General features: G+C 44.4%; 1 long non-coding RNA gene across 2 annotated transcripts in view; it reads right to left on the bottom strand.

The window, feature by feature from the left end:
- Positions 1-16,045, bottom strand: part of LOC122804278 — a 46,909-nt gene extending 30,864 nt beyond the window's left edge. For both annotated transcript variants that reach the window (XR_006365206.1, XR_006365207.1), the window contains exon 1: positions 15,885-16,045. This is a non-coding gene — a long non-coding RNA (uncharacterized LOC122804278). The remainder of the gene's footprint in view (positions 1-15,884) is intronic.
- Between the last annotated feature and the right edge of the window lie 405 nt (positions 16,046-16,450).

Genomic DNA, 16,450 nt, shown 5'->3' with positions numbered 1-16,450 from the left:
AATAGTATTGATAGTAATAGTAATATTAGGCTCACTGAGTAGTGCTCTGTGTATGCATGCAGGTGTGTCTGTGTGTTGATATCTCGCATACTGAGTAGTGTGCAAGTGTGCAACTGTGTGCAACTGTGTGCATGTGTGCATGTGTGCACCTGTGCATGTGTGCATGTGTGCACCTGTGCATGTGTGCATGTGTGCACCTGTGCATGTGTGCATGTGTGCACCTGTGCATGTGTGCACCTGTGCATGTGTGCATGTGTGCACCTGTGCATGTGTGCATGTGTGCATGTGCATGTGTGCACGTGTGCATGTTTGCATGTGTGCATGTGTGCATGTGTGCACCTGTGCATCTGTGCATGTGTGCATGTGTGCACCTGTGCATGTGTGCATCACTGGTAACATTGTGTAGACATTGTAAACTGTGTTTCCTGTTTCCCTCCCACAGGTTCTGGTGCTGCTCTGGTGTCATGCAGCAGGGAACCTGAATCAGGTGCCATGGGTACTGATAATGATGACATCTGTGTAATGGCACAGGAAGGTATGCCAGGGTCCATCATTGGTCAGCCAATTGACAGTACACAGCTGTCAACCCCATCAATGTGCACAGTTATCCTGCCAATACACCCTTTGTCACCAATGTCCCTAGGTGATGGACAGGATACAGTGGGCATTGACCAGGGTAATGTGGTATCTGTGGCACATGCTTCCCCACACAGCAGCCATGGGCATGGCCCTGAGATGGTACCACACAGACAAATGTCCAGGGGTTCTCGTGGGAGCATCCGTGGGTGTACTGCCCCTGTCAGACATGTCCACAGAGGTCTTACAACCTCAGCTATGTTTCGGGCTGTCATGCAGGCACAGTCACGTATGGAACGGTACACCAGACAGGGTCTGAGGGAGCTGACAGCATGTCGCACAGCCATGACTGACAGTATGCGTGACATTGCGGCTGCTATCCGTAATTTCACCGATGTCATAGACAGACGTTGTGGGGACATATTAGACCGTTTCCTCAACTACATGTCCATGAGCCAGGGCGATGGTGGACAGTTGAGGCGTCGATGTGGGTGTATGCCAGCAACAGCAGGAGCTGGCAGTTGTCGTGGACGACAACAGGGCCGTGGCCACCCCCATAGTGCCAGCAGCAGCCCCAGCAATGCTGGGTCTGTGCTGTCATCAGACCGCCCCAGGAGACCACGTGCACGTGGCTCTGGATTGGCCTGACAGGGATCTGTGTCCAGTCAATGAACACCTGCTTCTGATGACAGTACCCAGTCTGGATTGGTACCGGATATGGTCCATAGCACCCCTGCAAGGCACAGGTACCGTGTCCGTGGCCACAGACACTGATCTGTATGACCTGGCAGGTACAGTCTGTGGCTGTCCACAAACACCAGCATATTGCAGCCATGAGGTGGAACTGTGTGCATCCATACACACATGCAAATTGACAACACCTAGGGCTACCGCATACATGCACACACTGCATCAACATTGCCCCACCTTGTACTGCTGTCCCTCACAAACACACATACACATACATGTCAATTGGTGGTATCGGTGGCAGACTCAGGCATACCAAGTTCACTCCATGTGAATATGATGAAACTGTGCCACCTCCTGCAATCTGTAACATCAGTGCAAGTACAGGTTAACATGTTGCTGATGCACAGGGTGACTACATAGACATGTAGTAATAGTATCATGTTGTTAACAGTACTGTGTGCTGATATAATTGTGGGTATATTACAGCATGCCTGATGCAGTAAGGGTATGATTGTCTTGTACTGTTGTCTACACCCATGGTAATTACCATAGTGTATCATCTGCACATGTTGGCATACTGGTGGTAAGGATGTCAACAGAAGGCTACATACATAGGTAGCACAGGGGATAAGGTAATGAAAGTATTGATATGCAATGATGGACATGTAAACTGCATGCGGCATATGGCCCACACTGGACTCTGCAATGTGGATGTATGAGGATGTTGATATGTGTGCAGTACTACACGACTGGTACAGGACACACAGGAGCACCCTAGCACTGCAAGCTCACATCTCATTCCATGCTAGACAGCCCCAACACACAAAACTAACTGTCACAGGAAGGAGAGTCCCCATACATGTCAGGGATACTAAGGTGGCAGGCCAGGTAGCATACATCCTACTAAGTATGGAACCACTGAGTGAAGGCTCAGTGTCTGTTATTTGACATGTGTATTACTGCAGGTATGAGCACCTGGGTTTCCATCCAGTTATTGTACATCTTGACGATACATGGTCTGTACACTTGTGTGCGCTGAGACTGGACCCTAGCCATCTGACCTGTGTATTTCCATGTACATGTGTATAGTGCCTGCATATGTGCACTGTTACCTAGTGGAAGTGGTACAGCTTGTTTGTTGTACAATGGACTACATGCAGCCCTGCTTACTGTAGCTTTGTTTGCATGCATGTCTGCTTGCAGTTACCCTGGAACACTGATCCCACCTGCAATGCAGAGTTACAGAGTTTCTGTGGACTCCTAGTGACATCTGCATAGCTTGCTATATGTATGTCCATGTCTCACCTGACAGAATGTCACTGTTTGTCCTGTTCACATGTACGTTGCCTGTGACACATTGCATATGACTTACCTGGCATTTGTCCACGTGAGCAGTCATATATGCCAGTGCTAACTAATCACAGGCACTACACCCTCACATACTTACCTTCTGTTGAACCACCTGCTTCGCTAGAGACGGCTTGCACCTGTCACCCCTGGGCTTTCGGATATTGGTAAAGGCTCTTGCTACCCCCATAGTGCCTTTTTTAGGCAAGGCTCAAAAGACAAACCCACCTCCATAGGTATCACAAGGGATAAGAAACTAAGAGTAATGCTACTCAATGCCAGAAGTGTAAACCTCAAGATGCACGCACTTGAAACTCCTTAGCATGGAGAACATCGATATCTGTGCAGTAACAGAGACCTGGTTCAGGGCTCCTGAGAGCACACCAGCACTACCAGGTTATATCTCATACCATGCTTTTCGGCCCCAAAACATGGACCGAACCACAAAAGGAGGGTGAGTATCGATATTCATCAAAGATACCCACACCTCCAGGTTGGTGGCAAAGCACGAAGCATCAGAGACTATCCATGTGCAACTAACAGTGGGTAAAACTGCCTTCCAGTTTATAGACTGCTACAGACCACCCTCCCAAACCTAGGAACCCCACACGGCCTTCCTGAGAACACTGGAAAATATGAAGGTCTCTCCAAACACCATTATATTGGGCGACTTCAACTACACAAACATAGACTGGGAGCATTACTCTAGCTCCAACACCCTAGCCCAAGGGTTTCTAGAATTTAGAAACTCAAATGTTATGGAACAACTTGTTACCACTCCCACAAGAGGGGAATACATACTGGACCTGATCATCACCAACATGGAGACTCTATGCTCCAGACCAGAAGTGTATCCCTCACTGGTAAGATCAGACCATAAACTAATCTCACTGGATATTCACATCCCGACCCCACCCCCTGCACAGAAAACCACAGTGAAAAACTTCTCTAAAGCAAATTTCACACTCCTCAAAACTGAGGTGGAATCCTTCAAAGCCCCCGGGCCTGTGGAAAATACGGACCAGACCGCAGAATCCTTTATAAATGCATTCTATGAACACCTTCAGGAATGCATGGATCATGCAATCCCAAATAAAACCAGGCCCCAATCCTCCAAAGGCAGATGTCATGTCTGGTGGACCCCAGCCATAAAACAAACTATACAATAGAAGGCGGAAGCTACTAAATGATAGAGCAAAATCCCAAAAAGGGAAGGCATCACTGATCAGTATTAGCAAAAAACTACGGGCACTCATAAAATTGTCTAAGGCCAGCTTCGAGAGAAACATTGCACAGGACACTAAGGATAATCACAATGCTTTCTTTAGTTATGTTAGGAACCTGGGTGGTAATTCCCAGATATGCTCAGAATTAGTCCAAAATGACAATAAATACACCAAACCCACAGACACTGCCAACATCCTAGCTGACAGGTTCAGCGCAAACTTCTCCCCCCCTCCACACCAAAAGGGCAAATATCTATCCCAGCAGAGTGCTGCCCCCCTGTCATCTCAGATGCTCAGGTAAGAGCCGCCCTCTCCAAAGCAGAAGACACAGCATCAATGGGACTAGACGGTGTCCCAGGCTGTGTCCTACATGAACTCCAAGAAGAGCTAAACCCAAACATAACACTACTGTTCAATCTCAGCCTTACTACAGGATATGTGCCCAAAGAGTGGCATACAGCAACAGTGGTCCCTCTCCATAAAGGTGGTGCCTCAACGGATCCTGGAAACTATCGCCCCAAAAGCCTGACTAGCTTGGTCTGCAAAGCTATGGAAAGGATCATCATGGACCCCATAAATAAAGATATTGGGGACCTACAGACACTGGATCCTACCCAGTTCGGCTTTGTTAAGAGCAGATCCTGCCTCTTAAACCTGGTTGATTTCTTTGAAACAGTCACCAAGGCCATTGATGAGGGGAAGGTGGTCCACACAGCCTACCTGGACTTTGCAAAAGCCTTCGATACAATACCCCACTTGGGCATTATAGATAAGCTCACCAGCTTAAATATAAACCCCTATGTCACTAGATGGATTGCAAACTGGCTCAAGGACAGAACCCACATGGTTAGAATTTCTGGAGCCATGTCATACTCCAAACCAGTTACTCGTGGTGTCCCACAAGGCTCAGTCCTGGGACCTCTCTTGTTCAGTATATATTTCTCGGAGGTACAGGCCAATATGGAAGGACTGTGGCTGACCAAGTTCGCAGATGACTGAAAACTGGGCGCCATAATCGACTCTCCAGCCGATACAAGCATTGTCCAAAAGGGCCTCATAGAAACAGACAACTGGTGCCAGAGCCATGGCCTCAAGCTAAATGCCAAACAGTGTATAGTCATCCCCTTTGGCAAAAACAAAGTGCCCACAAATTACCACATAGGTGGTAATCCATTAAGTACAGAAGAAATAATTAGGGACCTGGGGACCCAAGTTGATAGCAATCTCTCATTTGACAACCACGTGGCCAAAGTGGTTAGAAAAACATTTTATATAGCCCACCTAATCATGAAGGGATTCACATCTAGATCAGGGGAGGTCATCGTGCCTCTTTACTCATCCCTCATCAGGCCCATAATTGAGTACAATGCCCCTTTTGGGATGTACCTTACCAGACACCTGCAGCAACTGGAAAGACCCCAAAAGTACCTCACCTATAGGATCAAAGGGCTCAAACAGGTGCCATATGCTGCCTGGTTAAAGAAACTCCAGCTCTACTCAGTGGCATACCACCTGTTCAGAGGCGATCTGTGCCTGATGTATAAAGCCATGTCCAACCTGGAATTAATGGACATGCTGCACCTCAGAAAATCCAAATCCCATCGAGCTACGCACTCGAGAGACTTGAACCTCAGCACTGATATAAATAGGACATGCTGGAGGGACAGATTCATAACCCAGAGGCTCCCTTCACTCTGGAATAAAATCCCAGTCCAGGTTAGGCAGAGTCCCTCATTGACTCTCTTCAAGAAGAATCTTGATGAGTGGATGGGAGATCGTAGGTTTACCCCAGGTATCTCTTCTGTGTCACTGTTAGACAGAGGCACAGTATACTAACCTCGAAAAAGGGCATAGCAAAATAAATTTAAAATGGGTGGCGAAAGCCAAACACACTCTGGCTAGGCTTATAAATGCCCTAGGGCAGATAGCCTAGTATGAATCTATGAACCTATGAACCTATGTACCTTGTTCCCCATTGGCCCTATGTGCTGTTAAACACCATGACAATCACGATACTGTGGTAGCATGTGCAAAGGTCACTTGTCAGTCACCTCTGGTGCCAGAGCTATGGCCTGAAGTTAAACGCCAAAAAATGTATAGTCATACCCTTCGGGAAAAACAAGGTAACCCCAAGCTACCATATAGGTGGCAATCCACTAAGCACAGAAGAGGTTATCAGGGACCTGGGGACCCAGGTTGACAGTGGCCTTCCTTTTGACACTCACATTGCTAAAGTGGTTGGAAAGACCTTCTACATTGCCCACCTGATCATGAAGGGATTCACATCCAGATCTAGTGAGGTCATTGTTCCCCTGTACTCTTCACTTATCAGACCAATGATCGAGTACAATGCCCCATTCAGGATGTATCTCACCCGACGTCTGCAGCAATTGGAGAGCCCCCAAAAGTTCCTCACCAAAAGGATAAAGGGACTCCAAAATCCGTCATATGCTGCCAGATTGAAGAAACTCCAGCTCTATTCAGTCGCATACCGTCTGCTCAGAGGTGACATGTGCCTGACATACAAGGCCATGTCCAACCCGGAATTAATGGACATGCTCCACCTCAAAAAATCCAAATCCACCAAAACCACTAGAGCAAGCGCCTTAAACCTTAGCACGGATATAAATAGGACATGCTGGAGGGATAGATTTATCACTCAGAGACTCCCTATGCTGTGGAATAAAATCCCGGTCCATGTGAGGCAGAGCACCTCGCTGGCTCTGTTCAAGAGATATCTTGACCTGTGGATGGGAGATCGTAGGTTTACCCTGGGAATCATCTCTGTGTCACTGCTGGACAGAGGCACAACAAACTAATGGGCACAGTATTTTTTCATATAAGGGATGGCGTAAGCCACAAAACTTTGGGCTAGGCTTATAAATGCCTTAGGGCAGATAGCCTAGTATAAACCTATGAACCTATGAACCTCTATGGTACAGTTGTGGAATATGTGGGTCATGTGGCAATGTCACAGCTGCCACATGTACACAGTCAACCCTCTCCCCTACACATGGACGTACAACACATGTATGAGATGCAACCACATAGCCAAACTTGGGACTAAGCACTCTGAACCCAGTACTGGCATAACCTGTCAGGTGGCATGACATACTACAGTGACTACAATACCAGTCTGATGTAGACCTACACTGACAGCAATCCAAACATGTGAACACACTGGGCCATTTGTGGAGCCTCAGAATAGCATCCTGCCTGAGCAGCAGACACCTCTGCAGCTGGCACACAGGCATACGTTAAGCCGGAACACAGCACATGCAACACATAGCACACAAATCCTGTGTGCCAAACAGTCACAACCTGTATGGCTAGACAACTCACCTGCTACAGTTGTGTTAGGTACCTTTATTGTCCAGTACAGTAAGGTCCAGCTCACTAGGCTGGACAAGGTGAAGGTCACAGTGATATGCCCATGGGGCACTATGGTCCACCACATAACACAAGCATATAGGTCAGTCAGAGGCATGGACACATATGACTCAGTCATGCATTATTGTGAACAACAACACACACACATGGGCATTCTGTGTGACAAAACAACACGTGGCATGTGTGGAATTCAAAGCCATAACTAACTGTGCTATGACAGTAGTGGGAGACACAGTAGCAGAGCGTGCTATTTGCATTACTGGGGGATTTGCCCTCTTCCGCTGTACTTGTAGGGTGCTGACATCATCTCTGTGTAGAGATTGGAATATGCAGCAGCTGGTGTGTTGTACTGTTTGGCAAAAGGGTCTGTTCTCTCACCCATGTAATTGCATACACCCTACTTTCACCCCCACCACACCACACCAACACATTTGCAGGATTTAAGCCCCTACCTAACTATGTTATGACACTCAAGACAGCCGCATTAACAGGGCGCGCTATTCGCATTACTGGGAGGTTTCTCTTCTCCTGCTATACTTATAGGGTGCTGACATCATCAGTGTTTAGAAAGGGGAATGTGCATCTTGTAGTGTGTTCTCCTAGTTGCCAAAAGGGACATATCCCTCACACAGAATTGCACACACACTACCCCCAAACACACACATTTGCAGGATTCAAACCCCTACCTAACTATGTTATGACACTCAAGACAGACACATTAGCAGAGCGCGCTATTCACATTAGTGGGAGGTTTCTTTTCTCTTGTTATACGTATAGGGTGCTGACATCATCAGTGTTTAGAAAGGGGAATGTGCATCCTGTAGTGTGTTCTCCTAGTTGCCAAAAGGGACATTTCCCTCACACAGAATTGCAGACACACTAACCCCCCTCACCCAAACTCACACACTTGCCAGATTCAAACCCCTACCTAACTATGTTATGACACTCAAGACGGACACATTAGCAGAGCACGCTATTTGCATTACTGGGAGATTTCTCTTCTCCTGCTATACGTATAGGGTGCTGACATCATCAGTGTTTAGAAAGGGGAATGTGCATCTTGTAGTGTGTTCTCCTAGTTGCCAAAAGGGACATTTCCCTCACACAGAATTGCACACACACTAACCCCCTCACTCAAACACACACACTTCTCATTTGCAGGATTCAAACCACTACCTAACTATGTTATGACACTCAAGATGGACACATTAGCAGAGCGTGCTACTTGCATTACTGGGAGGATTTTCTTCTCCTGCTGTACTTATAGGGTGCTGACATCATCAGTGTTTAGAAAGGGGAATGTACATCCTGTAGTGTGTTTTCCCAGTTGCCAAAAGGGACATTTCTTCACACAGACTTGCACACACACCAACCCCACTCACCCACACACACACGGAGCATTTGCAGGATTCAAACCCGTACCTAGCTATATTATGACACTTGATGGAGATGCATTAGCAGAGTACACTATCCGAATTACTGGGCATCTGTTCTGCACCTGCAGTATTTATAGGGTGCTGACATCATTATTTCTACAGAGGTATGTACATCTAGTACTACCTGTCAGGTTGGGGATAGCATATATATGCATTTGCAGCCACCTACTTCAGGGTCAGATATGCACATCGCACTGGCAGGTTATGTTCTATACCATGCTTCGTGACCACAGGACCTGTAACACACAACACAACCAGTTCAGACCACCCCTCCCACATCCAGGACACACATTTTGCTTCCCTGGGAACAGTGCCAAGGTATGCAGGTGTTCACATACACCATTCCAGTTGTTAACATCAGGTACAGGTATATTGTGTGTGGGAACTACTCAGGCCTCTACAACATTACCCTACAGCCACTACCATTTGTGAGTCTATGTGCTATGGCACAACCACTCACCACAGCCACAAGGGGGATTACATATTGCACCTGACCATCTGCAACATGGGTACTCCCTGTTCCACACCAGAGGTAGACCACCATTGTTGATATCTGACCATACCCACCTTTCCCTGGACATCCATATCCCATCCCCACCCCCAGGCAAGGTTGTCACTGCAAACAAAGTGTATTTATCAAAAGCAGACTTTACCCTTGTGAAGACTGGAGTGGAAGACTTCAAAGGACCCATGCTGGGGGAGTATACAGGCCACTCTGCATAATCCTTGACAATTGCATTCTATGAGCATGTGGAAGGTTTGCATTGATCATGCTATCCCAAATATACCCATGACTGCTCCACAACAGGGCACCTGTCAGGTGTACACCAGCCATATATGGGCTGTCCAACAGACAGAGTGAGCTAATACATTGCAGAGCAGTAGCCCACAGAGGGAGGACATCTCTGAACAGTACTGGCACGACACTTCAATCCCTCATAATCATCACAACAAAGTGTTGACAGTGAAATTGTCCAGACAATGCAGATAAGGCTCCCCTCAGTCTGTTATTGATGCCCACTTACTGTTAGAGGTACTCACCAACCCTCTTCTAGCACACACCAACAACATGAATGTGGCTTAGCAAATTCAACTCCTGGGATCTCCACTGTGACCCTGCTTGACAGAGGCACAGCACACTAGCCTCACACGGTGCCTTATGTGACCTACTTTACAGTGGCACAGTAGCCTACCGTACTGGGGAGGCAGACGCCAAGCACACTCTGTCTAAGCTGTCATTCCCTAGGGCAAACAGCCTAGTGTTGGCCTCTGCACCCATATGTTTAATTGTCAGATGCACAATATTTGTTGCTGATAGACTGTTTGCAGGTCTTTATTGCCATAGCATTCCCTGTTTCTATGAACAACTTCTGTATCTGTGGAAGATGTTTGAATATGAGAGGGATCCACTATATCACATATGTCTCTGTAGTCATTTAACTGTGTGCACTGGGCAGATTGCTGTAATGTGGTTGGTTCCTGGCATAACACGTACAAATACCAGATATGTGTGGCCAACTGCTAAACTGAGATTTGGCCTAAGTGTGTGAGCATGCCCAGGTCAGGCTTTCCATGGCATGTTGTCTGACATATGTCTCATTTATCAAAGTGTGCGAGCATGCCCAGTGTGAGCTTTCCATATGTTGAACTCTGCAGCCCACCACATTTGTGGATGAGTGTGAACTTCAAAAATATCTCACGTTTATGGTTGTGTGTTGTGTGTCATGTTGTATAGTTACTGTCCAACTGCTTTGTGTCTGAACACAACAGGGATTATACTGTGCCTGCAGGGTTTGCATGGGATACTTTGCATACAGTTGTCAGCATCCTTTCATACTGACTTAACACTGTAGTACCGTATAGTGTACTGTTTCAGTACTTTCACTGTGGTGGACAGTATCCTAGCCTTTAGTCCTATCACTGCTTCACATTTTCATAGTGAGCACAACAGCCTGGTTAGGGGCCAGTTGTGCACATCTGACCATGTTGCATTATGTTCAGATATGAACTACGTAAACCAGGCTTGTCCAACATTGGTAGTGTATTCCACAACATAGGTGTACATTGGCAAACACTAGCGCTGTGCCCTAGGCCATTTCTAATGCTAGTCGGAGAGTGTGTTTGTCCTTCGACACACATTGTAAGTGGAGTTTGCCATGACATATGTCATGGTTAGTATACTGTGCCTCTGTCTACCCATGATATAACAGTGATACCCAGGGTAAACCTACCATCTCCCATCCACTCATCAAGATTCCTCTTGAGGAGAGTCGATGAGTGACTCTCTGGCTAACCTGTACTGGGAGTTTACTCAAGAGTGGGGGTGGCTTCTGTGTTATGGATCATTCAGTACAGCTTGTCCTATGTATGTCAGTGCTGGGGTTCAGGTCTCTCATGTGCATAGCTCACTGCCATTCAGATTGTACAAGGTGCAGCATGTTCATTGGTTCCAACTTGGACATGGCTTTATACATCAGGCACAGCTTGCCTCTGGGTGGGCAGTATGGCAGTGTGTGGAGCTGCAGTTTGTTTAATCAGGCAATGCATGGCATCTGTTCAAGCTCTTTGATACTCCTGGTGAGGTACTTTTGGGGACTTTACAGTTGATGGAGGTGTCTGCTGAGGTACATCCCACAGGGGCTATTGTAGTCAATTGTAATGCTGATGAAGGATGACTGCAGAGCCACAATGACCTCCCCTTATTTAGATCTGACAACCTTCATGATTAGGTGGGTATATGGTATGTTTCTGTAACCACTACAGCCACATGCTTGTCCAATGCAGGATATCTATCAACTTGTGTCCCCAGGTCTCTCATTACATGTTAAGTACTTAATGGGTTAACACCTACGTGGTAATTGGTGAGCACTTACTGTATATCCACAGGGGTTAACTATACACTTTTCTGCAATTAGCTTGCTAACATGGCTATGGCATCAGTTGTCTGTTTCTATGTGCCCCTTTTGATGGCTGCAGCATGTCTGACCATGTCAGTTCTGTCCTTGGTCTGGTTTGCAACCCCTCTACTGACATAGGGGTTTATATTTAAGCTGGTGAGCTTATCTATAATGAACACGTGGGGTATTGTATGGAAGCCTTTGCAAGGTCCAGCTATGCTGTGTGGACCACATTGCCCTCATCAATGACCTTAATGACTGTTTCAAATGAGTCAAACGTTTAAGGGGCAGGATCTGCACTTAAGAAAGCCACACTGGGTAGAGTCCGGTGTCAGTAGGTCCCCAATATCTTTATGTCTGCGGTACATGCTGATCCCTTCCATAGCTGTGCAGACCAAGCTTGTCAGGATTCTGGGGTGGTAGTTTGCAGTATCCATTCAGGCAACACCTTTGTTGAGAAGGACCACTGTTGTTGTACACTGCTCTTTGGGTACATATCCTGTGGTAAGGCTGACATTGAGCAGCAGTGTGATTTGGCATTCCATTCTTCTTGGAGTCCATGTTGGACTCAGCCCAGGACACCATCTCATACCATTGCTACTGTGTGTTTTGCTTTGTCGATGCTGGCTGTTACCTCAGCATCTGCAATGTCAGGGGGCCAGCAGTCTGCTGGGATAGATATTTTGCATTCTGGGGGGGGGGTTGAACTGCCCCTGTCAGGATGGATGTTGGCAATATGTGGTTGTGTTTGGTATGTTGTTTGTAATATTTAAATGATTCAGAGCATATCTGTGAATTCCCAACAAGGTTCCTACCATCAGTTAAGAAAGCCTTGTGATTATCCTTAGTGTCCCGTACAATTTGTATCTTCATAGGTTCATAGGTTCATACTAGGCTATCTACCCTAGGGCATTTATAAGCCTAGCCAGAGTGTGTGTGGCTTTCGCCACCCCTTGCTATATGAATATTATGGCCATTTATGCTTTACTTTGCTGTGCCTCTGACTGGACGTGACACAGTGAAGACCCAAGTGTACATCTACGATCATCCATCCACTTGGCAAGATTCCTGTTGAAGAGTGTCAGTGAGGGGCTCTGCCTAACATGGAGTGGGATTCTGTTCCAGGGTGTAGGGAGCCTCAGGGTTATGTATTTGTCCCTCCAGCACATCATATTTCATTATGTGTTGAGCTTGACATCTCTCACTCTCACAGCTCCAATGGCTTTGGGTTTTCTGGGGTGGAGCATGTCCATTACTCCTGTGTTGGACATGGCCTTGTACAACAGGCATACAACACCTCTGTGTAGGCAGTATGTGACTGCATTCAGCTGGGGTGTCTACAGCCAGGCAGCATATGACATATTAAGGCACCAAAGTTACACACTGGAAATCAGTCAATGTACTTTATTGCAGAAGACAAACGGTAAGCGCTTTCACAACTTAATGTTGCTTCATCAGACCACATCACTACAACTGATGCTTGGTTAAATACTAGGACAATTAGTATGACATCACAATTTAAAGAGATATTACTCCACTAACATAAGAACATATATCGATATCCATAAGAAAAATGCATAAAATATATAGAAAGGTGTGTATTTACACACAATAATATTTAAAAAAGGGGAATGTCATCCCTGATGGTTACTAAAAAAAAAAAAATATATATATATATATATATATATACACACACATTTTTGTGCACATATAACCATAACAGTACAATAAAAAATATATTAAAAAATCCTATTTAGTGTTTAAGGCGACTTGCCTTAAGGTAAGGAACTAATGAGGTGCAGCCATTCAAACCAGGATATCTATCTGCTTGTAATTTAGTGATCCATTGTTGTTCTAGTTCTTCAGTGTGGTTTTCTACATCACCACCTCTGTTTGTCCTTACTATTTGTTGTAAGATTAAAAATTTAAAACAATGACTACTGTCTGTATTCAGGACATGATTAGCTAGAGAATTTGATTGCTTCTGGTTCCGTATGTCCCTTATATGTTCTAACATTCTTTCTTTAAAACTCCTATTTGTTTTGCCTACATAATAGGCATGGCATACTTGGCAAAAACAAAAATACACAACATTGACACTTTTACAATCATAGTAATTCTTTGTATAAAGTTTAAAACATTTCACAGGATGAATGTACTCATTTTTAGTGTAGACATGCTGACAAGCAGCACAATTCCTGCACGGGAAGGTGCCCTGTCTGTTTGAGAGATTTTTTCTAAAAGACTGATGTTCTCTATTACAGAGCTGCTGCTTTAAAGACACACTATTTCTAAAACTGAAGTTTGGGGTGTCACCAACCGTGTAAACCAGACCTGGCATTTCATGCAATAAGTGCCAATTCTTTTTAATAACTTCCGTATACTTATTGATGTCACTTGCAAATCTAAAGACTATTCTAAACTTATTTCTATCAATACTTGTATCATAAGGTATTCTTGTATCAGCACTATAAGAGCTCATGTATGGTTTACATCTTGTAGATCTCAATTTCCATGCATCTGCTATCACTCTAGTGATTTCTGAGCTAGAATAGCCTCTTGTTTGAAATTCGTCTTGTAACTTATTTAAAGCAACTACTGCCTCTTCATCATTATTATGTAGGCATAGGATTCTATAGACTTGTCCTTTGAGGACATTTCTAGGTATGTCAGAGACTCCCTATGCTGTGGAACAAAATCCCGGTACATGTGAGGCAGAGCACCTCGCTGGCCTTGTTCAAGAGGAATCTTGACCAATGGATGGGAGATCGCAGATATACCCCAGGGATTACTTCAGTGTCACTGCTTGACAGAGGCACAGAAAAATGATAGGCATAGTTTTTATTCAAACTAAAGGGGTGGCGAAAGCCACATAACTATGGGCTAGGCTTATAAATGCCCTTGGGCAGATAGCCTAGTATGAACCTATGAACCTATGTGTCTCGGGTGCATGCTTGACCTGTGAAGACAGGCATTAGTTCTTGTGGGTTTGTGATAAATACTGGTTCTTATCTGCTTTAAATCAGTAATGGTGACACTCACATCCAAGAAATCAACACATGTATCAGAAAAAGTAAAAGTAAACTTCAAAAAGTCTGTAGTACTATGCCCATAGCCACGCCAATCTTATGTGGAAAAAATTGATCCTGAAAAGTTACAATGTTATTTTCAAGTATAATCTCCAATAGTGCACAGACTAGCATAATCTTATTAGTAGTCAGCCTCTTATACATATCGAGGAATTCTCTTATTCTATCAATACCCCAAACATTTGGAATACTAGTAAAAAGAGATTCAATGTCCATGGTGAGGAATACAAATTCTTCATCATTATCAATGGTTTCCATTCTATTTTGCAACCACTGTAAAAACATTTTTGTGTCTCTAAGAACTGTATAACAACTATCCAATAACTCATGTAAAATGCCTTCTACATAAATAGATAGGGGCTCAGTGCACCATCCTGCTCCTGATACGATGGGGCGTAAAGGAGGAACCATGGGATGTTTATGGATTTTAGGGAGTCCACATATCCTAGGAACTAGAGGTTTTTGTACTGAAAAATAATTGAATAAGGATTTATCAATTAATCCTGTAATCAGTAAATCAAACACTAAAAAAGACACTTTATCAGTGATAGCAATCAGCATTTGATAGGTACAAGTATCTAATAGCAAAACCTTCATCTGGTTAACATATAAATCTTTGTCCATTAATACAATTTTACCACCTTTATCTGCTTGTTTAATAATAAGAGAATGCAAATCCTGCAATTCATGTAGAGCCCTATATTCTTCTGTATTTAAATTATGAAAGGTGCAGCCTTGCGTACCAGGAGTATAAGCTTCATTAAAGGCATTTTCACAGATATCTAAAAATCTTTGTATGCCTGAAGGGGTGGGAGGTACAAAAGTGCTAGGTTTCTTGTATATATTTACATTGACATTTTCATTATTACGAAACATGCATTTTAATGATAAATTCCTACCAAGCAATTTCAAATCTGTTAGCATTTCAGTTAAATCTGCCTTCTTGGCAGGTATAAAAGACAAACCCTTACTAAGCAAACTGTTTTGTTCATTAGTTAGAGTAAAGGAAGAAATGTTAACAATAAGATCAGGTTTTACATCCTCCTTTTCTTTGAAAAGTGTGCAGTTCTGTCCATTTGATATTCCCTTGCTGTCTTTCCCATATTGGGATTGCTTTTGGCTCGAGCTCTGAAAGGAAGAGCTGCTTTCAAAGTGAATTCTCCCACTTTCAAATTCTCTAAAAAACACTAGTATCTGTAGCATGTGCTTGTGAAGTGTCTAATGGAGTCTTACCTATAGTGTTTGCATTCCTTCGTTCTTCTGACTTCTAATTTTTATCCATATTCGATGTAGATGTATTCCCATTCACTATAGAAGCAAAGGATGCAACTTGGAGAGTAGGAACACTAGAATTTACATGTTCTTGGTCAGTTTGTTGTATTGCCATGCTTTCCCTTATCTCAGTAGCTTTAAAACAGGAAGTGGAAGCCTGTGTCTCAGTATTTAGTGTCCTACTAGTTCCTCTGCTCACTGTAGCAGGATTATACAAAGGGGTTCTATTTATAGGATCTCTCGGCCATGAGAAGACATTATTGTTGCTAAAATCAGTTTTATCTCTGTTTAATTTATTTAATTTAACATTTTGAAGCTTTTTCTCATAGGCACTAATGCTTTCATGCAACTGGCCCATTTTATTAAGGGTAATAGTAGCAGGAAAGGTTACAGATATCTGGTTTTGTAGTGTCACAATTTCAGTTTTCAGCTCAGTTTCAAGGGGTGTAAAAAAACTCTATAAGGAGCTCCATATACTTGGAGCTAAAAGATAAATTAAATTCTTGCCACTTACGTAAGAGTTCAGG

This window comes from Protopterus annectens, chromosome 6.part0 (assembly GCF_019279795.1).
Source record: "Protopterus annectens isolate FY-2018-M chromosome 6.part0, PAN1.0, whole genome shotgun sequence".
Taxonomy (NCBI): Eukaryota; Metazoa; Chordata; order Ceratodontiformes; family Protopteridae; genus Protopterus; species Protopterus annectens.
Note: the sequence above shows the minus strand (reverse complement) of the source record. Positions and strands in the feature narration are given on the sequence as shown.